The sequence below is a fragment of the Mauremys reevesii genome, linkage group 9 (genome assembly GCF_016161935.1).
Source record: "Mauremys reevesii isolate NIE-2019 linkage group 9, ASM1616193v1, whole genome shotgun sequence".
In the NCBI taxonomy this organism is placed as follows: domain Eukaryota; kingdom Metazoa; phylum Chordata; order Testudines; family Geoemydidae; genus Mauremys; species Mauremys reevesii.
In genome coordinates this window covers 95,479,893-95,496,658 of record NC_052631.1, presented here as the reverse complement: position 1 = coordinate 95,496,658, position 16,766 = coordinate 95,479,893, and positions in this window count along the sequence as shown.

The window sequence follows — 16,766 nt, the reverse complement described above, 5'->3', positions numbered from 1 at the left end:
GAGGCTTGAAAACTGTGAGCACTCTCCTGGCAAAGGGGACAGCCAAGTTTGTAAAAAAAAATTATCTTGCTTCTCTCCTTCATAACATGGACATCTGAAGGCATGAGATCACCAGGACAACTTGGTATCAGTGGAGGCCTCCTGCCTCTTCTTTCACAATCCCTGGGATCTCCCTATATCAACCTAGTTGTGGTTGGGACAGAACCACCATCCACTCCCCCGAATCACACAATAAACCCTGGCCTCTGCTGAAAGAAATGAAAGGATACCTCATGAGGTAAAGCTCAGTATTCCCACTGCTCTGTGCAGGAATAACCCATGTAGTGAAAGGCAGAACCTTCAGCACTGGTGTATGGGGAGGTGGGAAACCACCATCAGTCTTAACAGAATTGTATTTTCAGAGACTACACTCACTTCACTTTGGTCGGACAAATCACTTATTTCTCGCGTGTGTGTGTGTGTGTGTGTGTGTGTGTGTGTGTGTGTGTGTGTGTGTGAGTGAGTGAGAGAGAGAGATTAAACCCTGCCAAGCAGCTTTATGGCTCATTATTCTTCTCTGTGCCAACACTCACTAGTGAGGTAAGTGTCTCATCAGGCATTAGGGACTTCAGAGAAACAAGTGCACGTCTCTAAAGCAGTGCTTGGCACCGTACTTAACTTTTTAATGTGCCCTCAGATAATAAAGCACCAAGGTCTCTCTTTGCAGTCAGTGACTGCCAGCCTTGATATCAGTAATACTAGTTACACACACACACACACACAATATAGTACTTGAGCTTTACAGTCTGAGTACTACTACCGTATGCAGTGCCTAGATTACAGGACCAAAACAGCACTCAAACACAGAAATTAACTGTGGACTGCTTTAAAAGGAAGCCTCACTGCTGGTATTTTTGGTGAATCACAATCTATACTGCACTGTTGATTTTACGCTCCTCAGCCTTTCCTCTGCTTAATCTTCCTAGCCAAGGTGTTGTGATTACAATATATCCTCCCATTCCATTTCAAAGAATCTTCTCCGTTTTTAATCTGAAATGGAACTATTCTGATCCCCACTATTTTTCATTTCCTTTTCACACTTGGATTAAGAAGAACCTTTCAACAATTTCCATTCCATTTTTTTAATTTTATTTTATTTTTGTAGCTTGTTTCATTTTTATCTTTGCAGCATTGGACAGGATCTATAAAGTCTCTAAATTTGAATTATTTTGGATAAAGGCATTTAAATCCCTCAGGCTTCTGTTATATGCAGTGTAGTTGTAACGGTGTGAGTCCCAGCATATTAATAGAGGGGCAAGATGGATGAGGTAATGTCTTTTATTGGACCAGCTTTTGAACCACACAGAGCTCTTCTCTGGGTCAGCTAAAGAAGAGCTCGATGTGGCTCATAAATTTGTCTCATTCACCAACACAAGTTGGTCCAACAAAAGACATTACCTCACACATCTTGCCACCCAGGCTTATGTTGACAGGAGCAGTAGGTTTCCAGTGTGTTCCAAGTCTGTTGACTCCCTTTCCTCTTTCATCTTTAGGTGCCCTCTCTCTAATCTGAGCCCTTCCCACATAAGTAGCTCAATGATGATATTTTATATGATACATACCAGATAATATAACATATTTGAGTCATGGTTGAGATTCGCCTACCACCTTTTCTTCCTGAGCTTGCTCTTCCTGCGTTTTAAGTGGTAAATCTCACTTTATTAATTTGAGCTTAGAGTGTTCTCCGTGCCGCATCCACAACCCACTGTCTCTGTAGCTTTGTAGGACCTATCTGGATTTTCTGATTGGCACAGGAGGAACAGGGAGTGGGAACAGAAGTTGTGCAACCAATACTCTTGGAGCAAGTGGGCAGGGGGAATGGCAAGGAGTAGGTGGAGTTATTGTTCCACCCTCCTCTCCTCTGGACTAACCAAAGCGTTGGTGCATTGCATTGGAGTCAAAACTAGAGCTGAGATGAAATTTTTCTGCTGACATTTTTTCCCAGAGAAAAATGCAGATGTGGTGACACCAAAAGGTTTTGGGAATTCATCTTAGTTGTGCTGAATTCTTTTGGTTGGGGTGAGGGAAGCCTAAAAACAAATTTCAAACAAAAAAAAGTTTCACTTTTTTCAGGTCAAAAAGAATTTTCATTTAAAGTTTCAATAAACATAATCAAAACATTTGAATGCAGTGTTATTTAAGGCTTATTTCATTGGCCATTGTTCAATTGTTTGTTCCTGTTATTCCAGACTTCATCTCTCATTCATAAAGGCATTAGACACATTCAGAGCCTGATAGAAAGCCCTCTGAAATCAATGGGAGTCTTTCCATGAGATTTGGATCCGCCTCCTAATAAGCAATTTCATTTACATCACTTTGGTCCCTTTTCCCAAATGCATGAAGAAACCCTTGCCTTTTACTAATGATTTTATAACTTGACCAGAGCTAAAAACACATCAAGTCTTCTGATGGCCATCAAACCCCTTAATTTTAGTGTGGGATTGATAGATTTTTTTCCCCCCTTGTTTGCACAAATTTTATAAAGGCTAAAAATTCATTACACCAGTTTTCCCTTCAGACTTAAACTAAATCTTGGTTTTTCAGTAGATTAAAGAGCAGTTATTGACCTTTAGTTAGATACCAAGTAACAGGAAAGACCAAAAAAATTAATGAAAATCTTGAGACAATGTGGGTGAAGTAATATCCTTTCACAATGTCTGTTGGTGAAAGAAGCAAGCTTTCAAGTGCCACAGGTCTGAAGGAGAGCACAGTGAGAGATTATGCCATACTCTATCAAAGAAACTGAGGAACCACCTGATCAGCATCCTATACAGCAAACAGGAAAACATCAAAAAAGAGCTCTCCAACCTGGAGACTCTCATCAATAACCAAACTTCCATACAAACGGACTTCACTAAAATAAGACAGGAGATCTACATTACTCACTTCACCTCTCTACAAAGGAAAAAGGACTGTAAGCTGTCTAAACTCCTACCTGCTACATGGGGCCACAACCGTGGTACCCCTAACCCACCCAGCAATATCATCAATCTATCCAACCACACACTCAGCCCAGAAGAACAGTCTGTCCTATCTCAGGGACTCTCTTTCTGCCCTGCCACCCCCACCAACATGATACAGTTCTGCGGTGATCTGGAAGCCTACTTTCGCCGTCTCCGACTCAAAGAATACTTCCAGGACAACACTGAACAGTGCACTGATACACAGTTACCCTCCCACCAACAGCACAAGAAGAAGAACTCCACATGGACTCCTCCTGAGGGTCGAAATGACAGTCTGGACCTATACATTGAATGCTTCCGCCGACGTGCACAGGCAGAAATTGTGGAAAAACAACATCGCTTGCCTCACAACCTAAGTCGTGCAGAATGCAATGCCATCCACAGCCTCAGAAACCATCCTGACATTATAATCAAAGAGGCTTATAAAGGAGGTGCTGTTGTCATCATGAACAGGTCTGACTACCAAAAGGAGGCCGCCAGACAACTCTCCGATACCAAATTTTACAGGCTACTTCCCTCAGATCCCACTGAGGAATACACTAAGAAACTGCACCATCTACTCAGGACACTCCCTACACTAACACCAGAACTAATCAACATACCCTTAGAGCCCCGACCAGGGTTATTCTATCTACTACCCAAGATCCACAAACCCGTAAATCCTGAACGCCCCATCATCTCGGGCATTGGAACGCTCACTGAAGGACTGTCTGGATATGTAGACTCTCTACTCAGACCCTATGTTACCAGCACTCCCAGCTATCTCTGGGACACCACTGATTTCCTGAGGAAACTACAATTCATTGGTGACCTTCCAGAAAACCATCCTAGCCACCATGGATGTAGAGGCTCTCTACACAAACATCCCACACACTGATGGAATACAAGCTGTCAGGAACAGTATTCCTGATGATGCCACAGCACAACTGGTTACTGAGCTCTGTGCCTTTATCCTCCCACACAACTATTTCAAATTTAATGACAATATATATCTCCAGATCAGTGGCACCGCTATGGGCACCCGCATGGCCCCACAATATGCCAATATTTTTATGGCCGACCTGGAACAACGCTTCCTCAGCTCCCGTCCACTCACGCCCCTACTCTACCTATGCTACATTGATGACATCTTCATCATCTGGACCCATGGGAAGGAGACTCTGGAAAAATTCCACCACGATTTCAACAGCTTCCACCCCTCCATCAACCTCAGCCTCGACCAATCTACACGGGAGGTCCACTTCCTAGACACCACGGTGCAAATAAGTGCTGGTCACATTAACATCACCCTAAACCGAAAACCTACCGACCGCTATGCCTACCTTCATGCCTCCAGCTTCCATCCCGGACACACCACAAGATCCATTGTCTACAGCCAAGCACTGAGGTACAACCGTATCTGCTCTAACACTGCAGACAGAGACCAACACCTAGAAAATCTCCACCAAGCATTCTCCAGACTACAGTACCCACACGAAGAAATAAGGAAACAGATCAGCAGAGCCAGACATGTACCCAGAAGCCTCCTACTGCAAGACAAACCCAAGAAAGAAACCAACAGGACTCCACTGGCCATCACATACAGTCCCCAGCTAAAACCCCTCCAACGCATCATCAGGGATCTACAACCCATCCTGGACAATGATCCCACACTTTCACAGGCCTTGGGTGGCAGGCCAGTCCTCGCCCACAGACAACCTGCCAACCTGAAGTATATTCTCACCAGCAACTGCACACCGCACCATAGTAACTCTAGCTCAGGAACCAATCCATGCAACAAACCTCGATGCCAACTCTGCCCACATATCTACACCAGCAACACCATCACAGGACCTAACCAGATCAGCCACACCATCACCGGTTCATTCACCTGCACGTCCACCAATGTAATATACGCCATCATATGCCAGCAATGCCCCTCTGCTATGTACATCGGCCAAACTGGACAGTCTCTAAGGAAAAGGATAAATGGACACAAATCAGACATTAGGAATGGCAATATACAAAAACCTGTAGGAGAACGCTTCAACCTCCCTGGCCACACAGTAGCAGATCTTAAGGTGGCCATCTTGCAGCAAAAAAACTTTAGGACCAGACTTCAAAGAGAAACTGCTGAGCTCCAGTTCATCTGCAAATTTGACACCATCAGCTCAGGATTAAACAAAGACTGTGAATGGCTTGCCAATTACAGAACCAGTTTATCCTCCCTTGGTTTTCACACCTCAACTGCTAGAACAAGGCCTCATCCTCCCTGATTGATCTAACCTCGTTATCTCTAGCTTGCTTCTTGCTTGCTTATAAATACCTGCCCCTGGAAATTTCCACCACTTGCATCCGAAGAAGTGGGTATTCACCCACGAAAGCTCATGCTGCAAAACGTCTGTTAGTCTATAAGGTGCCACAGGATTCTTTGCTGCTTCTACAGAACCAGACTAACATGGCTACCCCTCTGATCTGTGGAGCTTAAAAGCTTGTCTCATTTACCAACAGAAATTGGTCCAAAAAAGATATGACCTCACCCACATTGTCTCTCTTATAGCCTAGGACCAACATGGCTACAACAACACTGCAAAACAAAGATTTTCATTATTGTTTAAGTTTTTTAATAAAAGAGAGATTATAAACAGTGGCTCCTACCTATGGATAGATTTTTTTTTCCAAATCGAAATGTTTACAGAAGAATAAATTTATCTGTCTTAGTGTTTTACACTGCTGCTCATCACTGAAGTATCTCAACACACTCCATGTAAACTTATCAGCAATAGCAAAGTCGCAGTGGACTTCATTATTCCCTGGAACTTCTTTCTGATAAGGGAAAAAGGGGGTATCAGAAGAGGTCGTCAACTCACTCCTGAAAATTAACTATGGAATCTCAGAAATTCATTGGTATCTCTTTTCAATTTGAAAACGTGTGGTCCTAGTTCAGAACATCATCATTCTTTAGGAAAGCACTTAAGCATATATTTAAGCACATGCTCGAGTCCCACTAACATCAGTGACTTTTTCATAGATTCCAAGGCCAGAAGGAACTACTGTGATCACCTAGTCTGACCTCCTGTATAACAGGCCATAGATGTTCCCCAAAATAATTCCTGCAGCATTTTAGAAAAAGTCCAATCTTGATTTTAAAATGGTCAGTGATAGGGAATGCACAATGACTCTTGGTTTGTTGTTCCAATGGTTATTTACCCTCACTCTCACCTTCTTTCCAGTCTGAATCTGTCTAATTTCAACTTCCATCCATTGGATCATGCCATGCCTTTCTCTGGTAGAAAGAAGAGCCCATTTTTGGCATGTAGTTACTTATAGACTGCAATCAAGTCACCCATTAACTTTCTCTTTGTTAAGGTAAATAGTTTGAGCTCTTGGACACAATCACTATAAAGACAGGTTTTCTAATCCTTTAATCATTCTTGTGGCTCTTCACTGAAACTTCTCCAATTTATCTACATCCTTCTTGAATTGTGGGCAGCAGAACTGAACATCGTATTCCAGCAATGATTGAATCAGTGCCATATACAGAGTCAAAATAATCTTTCTACTTGTACCAGAGATTCCCCTGTTTATGAATCTGAGGCTCACACTAGCTCTTTTGGCCACAGCTTTGTTTTGGGAGCTTCTGTCCAGCTGATTAACCACCATGATCATCTCTTTTTCATAGTCACTACTTCCCAGGGTAGAGTCCCACAACTTATAAGTAGGACCTACGTTCTTTGTTCCAAGATGAAAACATTTACATCTAGCTGTATTGAAATGCATGTTTGCTTGCGCTCAGTTTACCAAGCTATCCAGATTACTTTGAATCAGAGACCTCTTCTCTTCATTATTTAAAGCTCTCCCATTTTGGGGGTCATGTGCAAAGTGTATCAGTGATTGTTTATTAATGACCTCGGGGTGGGGGGGGCAAAATAATGTTAAATGTTAAATAATGTTAAATGTTAAATAACATAGGACTAGGAACCAAGCCAAGTCAGATCATTTCCAGGAATCTAAGTATATTACATTAACACTGTTATCTTTAGCAAATCAATTTATAATCCCATAAAAAAAGATATCCAGTGAGTTTGACAGGATCTATTTTTCATAAACCCATATTGATTTGCATTGATTACATTACCTTCCTTGAATTCTTTATTGAGTCCCATATCAACCTCTCCATTATCAATCTGGGATCAATGTCAGGCTGACAGGCCTATAATTACTCAGATCATGCCATTTACCCTTTTTAAAAATTGGTACATTAGCTTTCTTCCAGTCTTCAGGAATTTCCTCAGTGCTCCAAGACTTATTGAAAATTAACATTAATGGTCTAGTGAGCTCCTCAGCCAACTCTTTTTAAACTCTTGGATGCAAGTTTTCTGGACCTGCTGATTTAAAAATGTCTACTTTTAGTAGCTTCTTTTTAACAACCTCCAGAGAGACTAGCTGAATGGAAAGTGTTATCACCATATGATGAGACTATATCACCTGTTTCCCCACATCCCCCCCCCAAATACAGAACAGGATTATTTTATTGAACATTTCTGCCTTTTCTGCACTTACTGTTGATAATTCTATCATTCCCATTAGTAATGCACCAATTCCATTGTCAGGATTATGCTAAAGTTAAGCTCTTCCTTAAGTGCTTTCCTGAGTCAAGGCCTCTAAGAGGGACACTGAGGCTGGGCAGTGATAAGGAAGGGACCTAGCCAGTGATCCCAAATTTTTTGTCCTATGGACTGAAAATATTCACTTGTCACTAGGAGAAAGTGCATTTTCAGCCACTTTCAGCTACTATTCCTCTATTTGTAGACGCAGTGACACTAAAACCTGTCTCACCCTCCCACAATTGATAGCAAGGCAAGCTAGCTAAGGTTTCTGTCTTTATAGTTAGTGGCAGGACAAACAGAGCAGATGGTGGCAGTTAGGAGAACAAAGTCTTGGCAGGAAACAGGACTCCAAGGTTGTTATGTCCAGCCACACACTTTTTTATTATGCTTAACCAACACCACTCTAATTGTGCATAGAATGTACATGTTGGATGAAAACTACATTCCTCAGGTATTAAATCGGTGTAGAAACACTATAATGGTAGGTTCCCCCTCTGTTTCCCACCTCCAAGGATGTATTATGATAGTGCTTTATGAAAGATGTCTTTATGTAAATGTGTAATAGAAAATGTGACAGGAGATGGCTCTCAGGAACACTTAGGTTTTGTAGAGCCGATAAAAGTTCTTGTGCACTGCAAATGGCTCTGTATGCAACTCCTTACATGCAATTATTAGTATGAGCACTCAGACCCTTTGCTCTCACTGTCCACAGAATCTTCTGTTGGTTGCTGAAGTATACATATTGAGTAAGATTTAGCCCTGGGAAGAAGATCAGCACAAGGACTATATACCATGTATATCTTATGTCCCTGATTCTGCAGACACATGGTTAACTTTAAACACGTGAATCCTATGCTTAAGGTCAAGCTTGTGTATAAATACTTGCTGGATGGGTGCCTATAGAGTTAAGTGAGACTTTCCTTGGTACTTGGGTGCATCTCCCCTATTATGACCGTTCTACTACATATTTCTCTATAATCATTTAACAGTAAAAGAGTTCATTTTGCAGTGGGAAATATAGCTTCCATTTCCTGTGGAGGAGAGGAAGGCTCACAAAGCCAAATAATTATCTGATCCACATAGTTTTTAAAAGATTGAGTGTGGGGGGCTAGCTCATCCCCACCATAAGTTCTCAGATTGATACACGCTTTGAGATGCAATCAGGGCAACTCCTTTGATCGTTAACCCCCCCCACCCCATCAACTCACTGATGGCAGCAGCCTTTCAAGTCCCCCCACCCCTTAAACACCGCTTAAAAATCCTGTTAAAATATATGCATCTGAATACATTGTTCCTCTTCATACCATCTATTAGCGTGCCCAGCTTCTTCACTGGTTCTTAAATGACACTGATGCAACTTTAACATTTTTAACAGTTCTTATTCACAACATGTTTTATAGTTCTAAAAAGAAAAAAAAAGAGTGCAAATGGAAAGACAGGACTGACATCCAAAAAATCATGACCCTTCTCTATCTCTTGCAATTTTCAGGACAGGTGGCAACAATAAGGAACAATAAAAAGAACAAAGGGGAAAAAACCCAGGAAGGCTAAAGAAAAAGGAAATATGACCCATTACAGACAGCAAATGAAACATCTCTCAGACATTAAGGCACTTTTAGAATAGTTTCCATGGGAACAGAAATTTGGCACAAGGACTAATATGAAAAACTGTTAGGAGGCAGCTTTTACCAAACCAGATGGTTAATATGTAACAGGGGATGATGATAAGAAGGAAGGTAGGTTGTATAACCCCGAAAACCTTGATAATGGGTCCAAATGGACTAAATCACAGGGCTGCAGTCCAAGAATATGTCAGCACCACTATCCAGAGTGACAGGTTTCAGAGTGACAATATTATCAACTACCAGAGGAAACACCACCTATTAGGAGTCTAAAGGGGTATATCCTTCAGCAATGTAGTCACTGCCAGAGGAAAAAGAATAAGTGGATGTCAACACTAAATGTGGTGGTTGTCCAAGGTAGCCTCAATTAAGAAGGGATAAATAATTATGGTTTTGGCTCCCATAGCGGTAAGTGCATATAACTGCTAATAATTCAGTGTCAGCCCCAGGGCAATTTTAAAATGAATAATTAGGGATAAAAATCTAACCCTGTATTTACATTCAGCTTCCAGGGAAGACTGCATGTAGGATGGTGCATTTTAAATAGCAGCACAGGTCAATTCAGTGAAGGGCAACAATCTACCCTAACCAAAAGAAACTGCGAAATCCATTTCATATGCAAAACAGCTGAAGCCAGAGCCTCCACTGATATAAATCAACACAGTACCATTCTATCCATGATACTTACAAGCTCTCCATCATAACAGGATCTGAAAACCTCAAAATGCTTAAGGTAAGTGCTATTAAACCATTTTACAGTAGGGGAATTGAGGCACAGAGAGAGAGACTAGGTGACTTGTCCACGGTCACTTTGGAGCAGAGCAGGGAACTGACCTAGGGTCTTCCATTGCTTACACTCAAGCCATAACCACTGGACCACCCTTCCCCTGACTGTTGAAAGCTACACTGATTTACACCACCTGGGGATCTGGCTCTTGACTAATGCGTTCAGATTCACAGGAGGAGGTACTTTCTCATCATGAATGGACTCTTTCTGAATTGCTGGGACCGATTCACATAGAATTTGCCAGAGTGCCTCAGAGTACTGGCCCATTTACTCTGGAATCCTATATCTAGCAGTTGATGAACTTGGTGCTACAGGGGGAGGCAGACAGAGAACCATAATTAACTTAATTGTGCAATGTTGGGGAAATATTCCTTCCTGACTACTACAGGAATTAGCTTGTGCTCTGAAGCATGAGATTTTATTACCCTTATCTTCCAATCTCATGCTTCAGCACTGATGAGTTTCCTGTACTTCTTTTGTGCCAGCACACTGGGACCTGATTCTCCATTGCCCTCCAGCAGAGGCAGTCATTGACACCTGTACAAAGTGGATGTAAAATGCTACCAAATCATGCGGGTAATGGTTTGAAATGCACTTTGTGCTGATATAAAGAATGGCACATAAAGTGCAGGACAATGGAGAATCGGGCTCACCAAACTCGGGCTGCCGCCAATGAATACTGTTTAATGTCATTTTAAACTTTTGCTTTATGCTCTTTGATACAACATTCTAAAAAGGATTAAAAACAAACCTCATTCCCTACTGATTCTATTGCTGTTTCATTTTTCCTTTTGCCACACTGCTGTGTCTTAATGGAAACAAGCCAACATGGCAATGGATGATGTACTTAGACCTACGAAAAACCATAGCATACCACCTAAGCTCAATTGATGTGAGGTTTATTAGAAACTCCAATTTAATTCTGGGCTTGATGATTCTTTTCAGCAAACAGGCTGAATTTTGAGGAAGACTGGGTGAAGTTTTGATGGACTTATTTTTGTGCTTTTAGCTGGAAACTAAGTGAAACTCCTGATTTTTTTTTCCATCTGATCCTTGGCAAAACTAGGAGTTTTGCCTGAGCTTCACTGCATGCTATGAAGAGACACTCAAAGGAAAATTCAGAAACAGTGAAACACACATCTCAGCCTTGATCAATCTCCAGATGTTGCAGCAGCTTGAGTCCGTCCCTGTATTATAGTATAAGCCTCTCTGGAAGTGGGTGATGGTTGTGATGAACCCAAGAAGGCTATTCAGGACTGTGAAGGGTGCTCTCTTCCCCATCAGACATATGGGGTTTGAAGGGAAGCAGGTATGCAGGGACACCAATGAACCTCTTAATGCTAGCAGGAACGGGGGAAAAGATTGGACTTTAAGAGGCTTTCCAGGGCCTAAGAAGGTGCCGTCTGTCCCGTTCTGCTACTCCACTCCCTACTCCCCATTTGTTGGCACCCTCTGTGCCTATTTTCTCCAATGCCCCTTCTCTGCTATCCACTTTCCCCTCCCCGCCCCAGCAAGTTCCATGAGCTCTCCAACTCTTCCCACTGGAGCCTACACAAAACTTTTATCAAGGTCTTCTGTTCCTCAGGCTGCTTATTCTACTAAGGCTCACAATGCAAAATGTGAACATCACTATCTGGAGCTGAGATTCTAGTCTCAGCCTGAAAAAATAGTTCTTAGAGGGACATGTTACTTCACATTGTCATCCTAAGGATGACGAGTCAACACCATCTATATAGCAGCAATGTTAGTCTACTTAACAGTGATATCCAGCATGATTTTTGGACACAGATGGATAGAAGGGTGAATGGTCGCCATAGGTATAAAGGAAGTGCAATGCTAGAAGCAGTGCAGTCCTGCAATGCCGGCCTTTCGTGCCTTATTCACTGCCAGAGCCCATCCTCTGATTGACTCCATTCCCAAAAGAAGTGGGGGAGGAGACACGAGGTACTAGTGGGTTTTTTCACTCTTTGCCTGAGAAAAACTGGAGACAGTAGGAAGGATCAAGAAGAACAGCAAGTGGCTGTTGAACTTTCCCATTCCCTGTTTAGGGGCCATATTTTACCCTTCACTTTGGGTTGTTATCTTGGTGCAAAGCTCCCACTGGCACAAGTGAGAATTCTGCTGTGGATGAAGCACAGAGGGAGTGAAAATTTCAAAAATGCCCCGTAACTTAGCAGCTTAAGTACCCTTGACTTTTATTGAAACAGATACCTAAGGTCTAGATCCTCAAAGATATTTAGGCTCCCAACATCTGCTGAAATCATTGTAAATTGGGAGTCTAGACAACTTTGAGCATCTGGGCCTAATTCCATAAGTCACTTTTGAAAATAGGACTTAGATATAGACCCAGCTCCCAGACACTACTCCTCAGCTCCCAGACACTACTTCATATAATGTGGCCGTCTTCACACATATGGTTCAGGTCACACATGTTACAACAGAATCACTTTCAGAACAATAAAGCACGGTGCAGGGTCTTGCAGCCTTCAATGTACTTTCAAGGAAATGTTTCATTTTATACCACCTTTTAAGGGGGAATCTCTGGGCCAGAAACTCAGCTGTTTCAACCGGTAGCACTGAAGTCAACAGAGCTACGCTGATTGAAACCAACTGAGCATCTAACCTTGTGTGTTTATAATTAGGACAGATAGATAGAAAGGAGACAGGACAAATAAGGCATGAGGAAGGAAGAGAGAGGTAGGTTCAAAATACAAATCAAGAGCATTGGGAATGTGACAATTTTTGTCCTGTTTGTGTCAGTGCAGCAAGTAGCAGTTACACTTACACATCAGGTCAAATGTTTTCATTACGGAAGGCTGACCGTGAAAAGAAACCTAAAATTGCCTTTGGGAATGATTTTTTTTAAACTATCATTAGATTTTGAAGAATTGACCTTTTGTTTTCCTGCACTCTCTCTCAGTAGAGCCATTTATAAATGTCATCAAGGTAACAGACCACATTATCTTACCCTTTTGACAACTAATCTATAACACACTGGGAAATACCCAGTGTACCACCACAGACTAGCTATTAAGGCTGGTGATTATATTGATAAAAAACCTCTGTGCATATTAATTAAGCAAGACTTTGAATTAATCTCTGCTCGTTGGCATGCACCAACTAATGCAACTCCCTGCACTCTGTTTGCAAACCTCGGAACACGCCCATTCAGAAAAGACTACCTTGCTTTCGTGTAATCACTAGAGAAAAATATTTAAGGACCCACTGATGCTACCCAGAAAGATTTTATTTTCAAACAGTTCTGCTCCCCTTTACACTCAATTCAGCAGCTCTGGCTTGTTCCTCACCTGAACTCACAACCCAGCTAAAGGAAAGTGCTAGGGTAGTACTTTGAAAAGTGACCAGCTTCGGCCTAATTATGCTTTTTAGTATTGGCTTCTAATTGAGCAGTTAGGCTAGTACTGAGTGCTTGAGCCGACCCCTCCACTCTTCTTAAGTTGAAAGAACACAGTTATTAATCATTCCCAATCCGAACAAAGATGGCCATAGAGTTGGGAAGACAATGTGAATGGGCCCTCCTCAGCACCAGGCTTTACTCTTTCAGTTTCTCTCATCCCTTCCTTTCTCTTCTGCTCCCTGTTATAGATTGCTGATCCATGACACTATCAGTCTGTAATTATCCAGGTCACTCCATATGATATTTTGTCTTAAGAAGTCTCCCCAAGTTCCATCAGAGACACAGACAATGCAGTATCATTCATCTTCTCCTTTACCATCCATCTCACTTGTACGTGTTCCTGCATTATACCAATTTACCTTTAATATTTAGTATTTGTACTACAGTAGCACCCAAAGGCTCCAATAGAGATAAGCACCTCATTGTGCTAGGTGCTGTTGTAACCCACCCACCTCCTGGGTGTGGTGCTGTGTCTGATCTAGTGGCACCAAGACCACTTAGAGATTAATGAGTCTGCTACAGTCCTAGCTGAGAGCCATGTGGCTCATGAAGTAATAGCTCATGCAGTTAGCTTCAGAGGTCCCAGGTTCTATCCTGCCCACCAACAACTAGGGTCTGTTGGTGTTAAACTGTACAAACACCTCATGAGACCCAGTCCTGAAGAGATGAGTAGGGGAGAAGAAAGTGAGGAAGCAACTGGCCTTAGTTCATACAGCAGTTCAGTGACAGAGCTGGGAACAGAAACCACCTCTGTTGACTTCCAATTAGGTACAGTTTCCATGAGACTATACTGCCTCATCGAGCCATTTTTTTTATTCCATTACCTAAAGTCTGTGTGTACATTTAATCAGATAGATTGTGTGTCCTTTAAAAAAAATAATACACAGCAGGACAAAAAGATGCTGCAGCCACCATGAGAAAAACTAAAATAGTTTCAACAACCAAATGGAGGTGATGAAGTACCAGCAGTCGTGGTTCCTGAGGAGTCCATCCACTCTTCCAAGTCCTAGCTGGATGATCCTGGCCAGTCCAGTTGAGCTTTGCAGTCATCAGTTTTCTTGTTAACAGAATTTGTTCCTTTATTATGCTTGATTAGCTTCAGCTGCCCTTTTCTTTAACTTGGATGGGTCCTTATCTTATGAAACCTTCCTACTTTATGTGAAAGATTGTACGGAGGCTAGTGAAGTTTTGTAGTTCTAGAAGTTTTGAGAGATTACACGGTGCTCAACTGGAAGAGTGGCAGAAACTGGTGTCAGTAGACATCCAGCATCACAGGACTGGGGCTGGTGGGAGGGAAAGAAACTTCACCCACTACTAAAGTGACACAGAAAAAGGTTCTAGATTATTCAAGATCAGCCAGAACCTAGCCAAGTCCCACCCCTTTAAAGCCCATATGTAATTCCCTAGAATTTTCTTCAGCTCTACCCCATAGAACAAATAGGGAAATCAGGACTTCCTTTGGCCAATGCTCATCTACCTTCAGTCACTTGCTGCATGTATGGGGGAGAGAGGTTACATCTCTGCAAGAACCGCCCCCCCCAATCACCATATGCTCCTTAATTCCCTCTTAATGAGTCCCAGGAACAACCTGGGAAGAACTCCCCTCTCTTCCTGACAGGATAGGCACTTTTCCTAGAGCTGGGTAGGCCTTCTCTTTTGCACCCCATCAGCCTGTTAACTCTTTTTATGTCCGATCCATGGAGAGATACATGAACCTCATCACAACATGGCAAAGCCAAATAGCATTGGTTCAGAATCCTAAGACTGCAGGTAGGCATCTTCCTGTGCATAAACTCAGAAGGCTAAGAAGACAGCTTCTTAGTGTTTAATGCAAAAATTGCACCAGCTAAAAGTCCTGTGTTTTCTAATGCTTGAGCAATTTGAAATTGATTATACATCAGGCAGCAATGTCTGCAAAATTATCAGCTCCGGACAAATCTAGCTAAAGCAGTTTGCAGTAAATCCATTTGGGAAATAAGTGATCAACTACTTTTAAGTCTATAAACTCAGCATACTGTGGGCCTCAATACGTATTCCGGTAAACTGAAGTTAGATACTAAAGGATCCATCCTCAGGCCCATGTATTTATATTTGATAATGATTTTCAGTAATATATTTTCTTTGGTTCAAAGCTCCAGTGGCTTGCAGACTTTCCATAATGTATTTCTGCCCCAGAAACAGTACTTGGGTTTTATTTGCATGCATTAATAATTGATTTCCCCTAGCTGCAGTTGCAAATTTTTATCAAACTCAGACAGAAGAAAAGAATGGCTAACAGAGGGGAAATCCTGCCTTCTACTGGGTGGGGGAAGGGCGGCATAAGACAATTCATCCCTTCTCTTTGCTCCCACAGCAAAAGGACAAGAAAGCAAGTGCAACATAGTGCTAAGTGTCCTGGCTGGTGCACAGTTGTCTATTTGGAGTGTGGTTTGCCAGGCCCCTTGCTCCCCTGGTACTTCATTAAAGATGAATCCTACCTCCACCCTCCCCAGAGCCTCCATGAACCTTCCTGCCCAGCATCAGCCTCTCTCAGAGACCAGCCATATCACCAATCCCTCTCTGAACCTCCCTTCACCCCTCTGCTTTCGCTCCCCAGAAGAGGTTGAGATCAAAGTAGAAATGATCAGATCCAAAGCGTTGTTGGTGTGAACAAAAGAAAGAGCAAGTAATTCAAGCGCACGAAGACATAACAGCTATAAAAACAGCAGTCCCTAGGACTGCAAAAATGAGGAGCATGCTGAGTAAGGACTATGCCACTTGTCTGAAGCTCATTATATAGGCAGGAAAAAAAGTGACCCCAGAACTGGCAACCCTCTCCAATTCTGTACCCTGCTAGTTCAAACTCATCAGTGTCAGATAGATACCATATGTGTTGGTATCAAATGTGCTCCTATTTCTGGAAGGTGTTTACATCTTCCTTATGTTTGAACCACACTGTTTAAAAAGTTCTATCACTCTCAGCTTTCAAGCCTGGAATATTAATTAAAGGCAGGCATATTAGGAAAGGGTTAGTCATTTAAATGTGTCAAGTACAAGACACAGTAAGAGCTAATGCAGAGAAGTCTCCCATCTAGGGATCATATCCACATAGAGAGGAGAGGATACAGAGTATAGCAAGAGAAGTCAGGGACTCACGAACATACAAGGCCCCACATCACTACAGGTCATTGGACAGATGCATTAAGTACGGTATATTTCTCATTGTACCTCTCTTTGTCCCTGCATAAGCCATGGTGGTAGCCACACAGCCAGTCTCTTGTTGTGGTCCCTCTGCTGTATTCGGGAATACATCTTCTGACACTGCTGTGGGGTAGGGAAATATTATCCCTATTTTACAGGAAGGACACA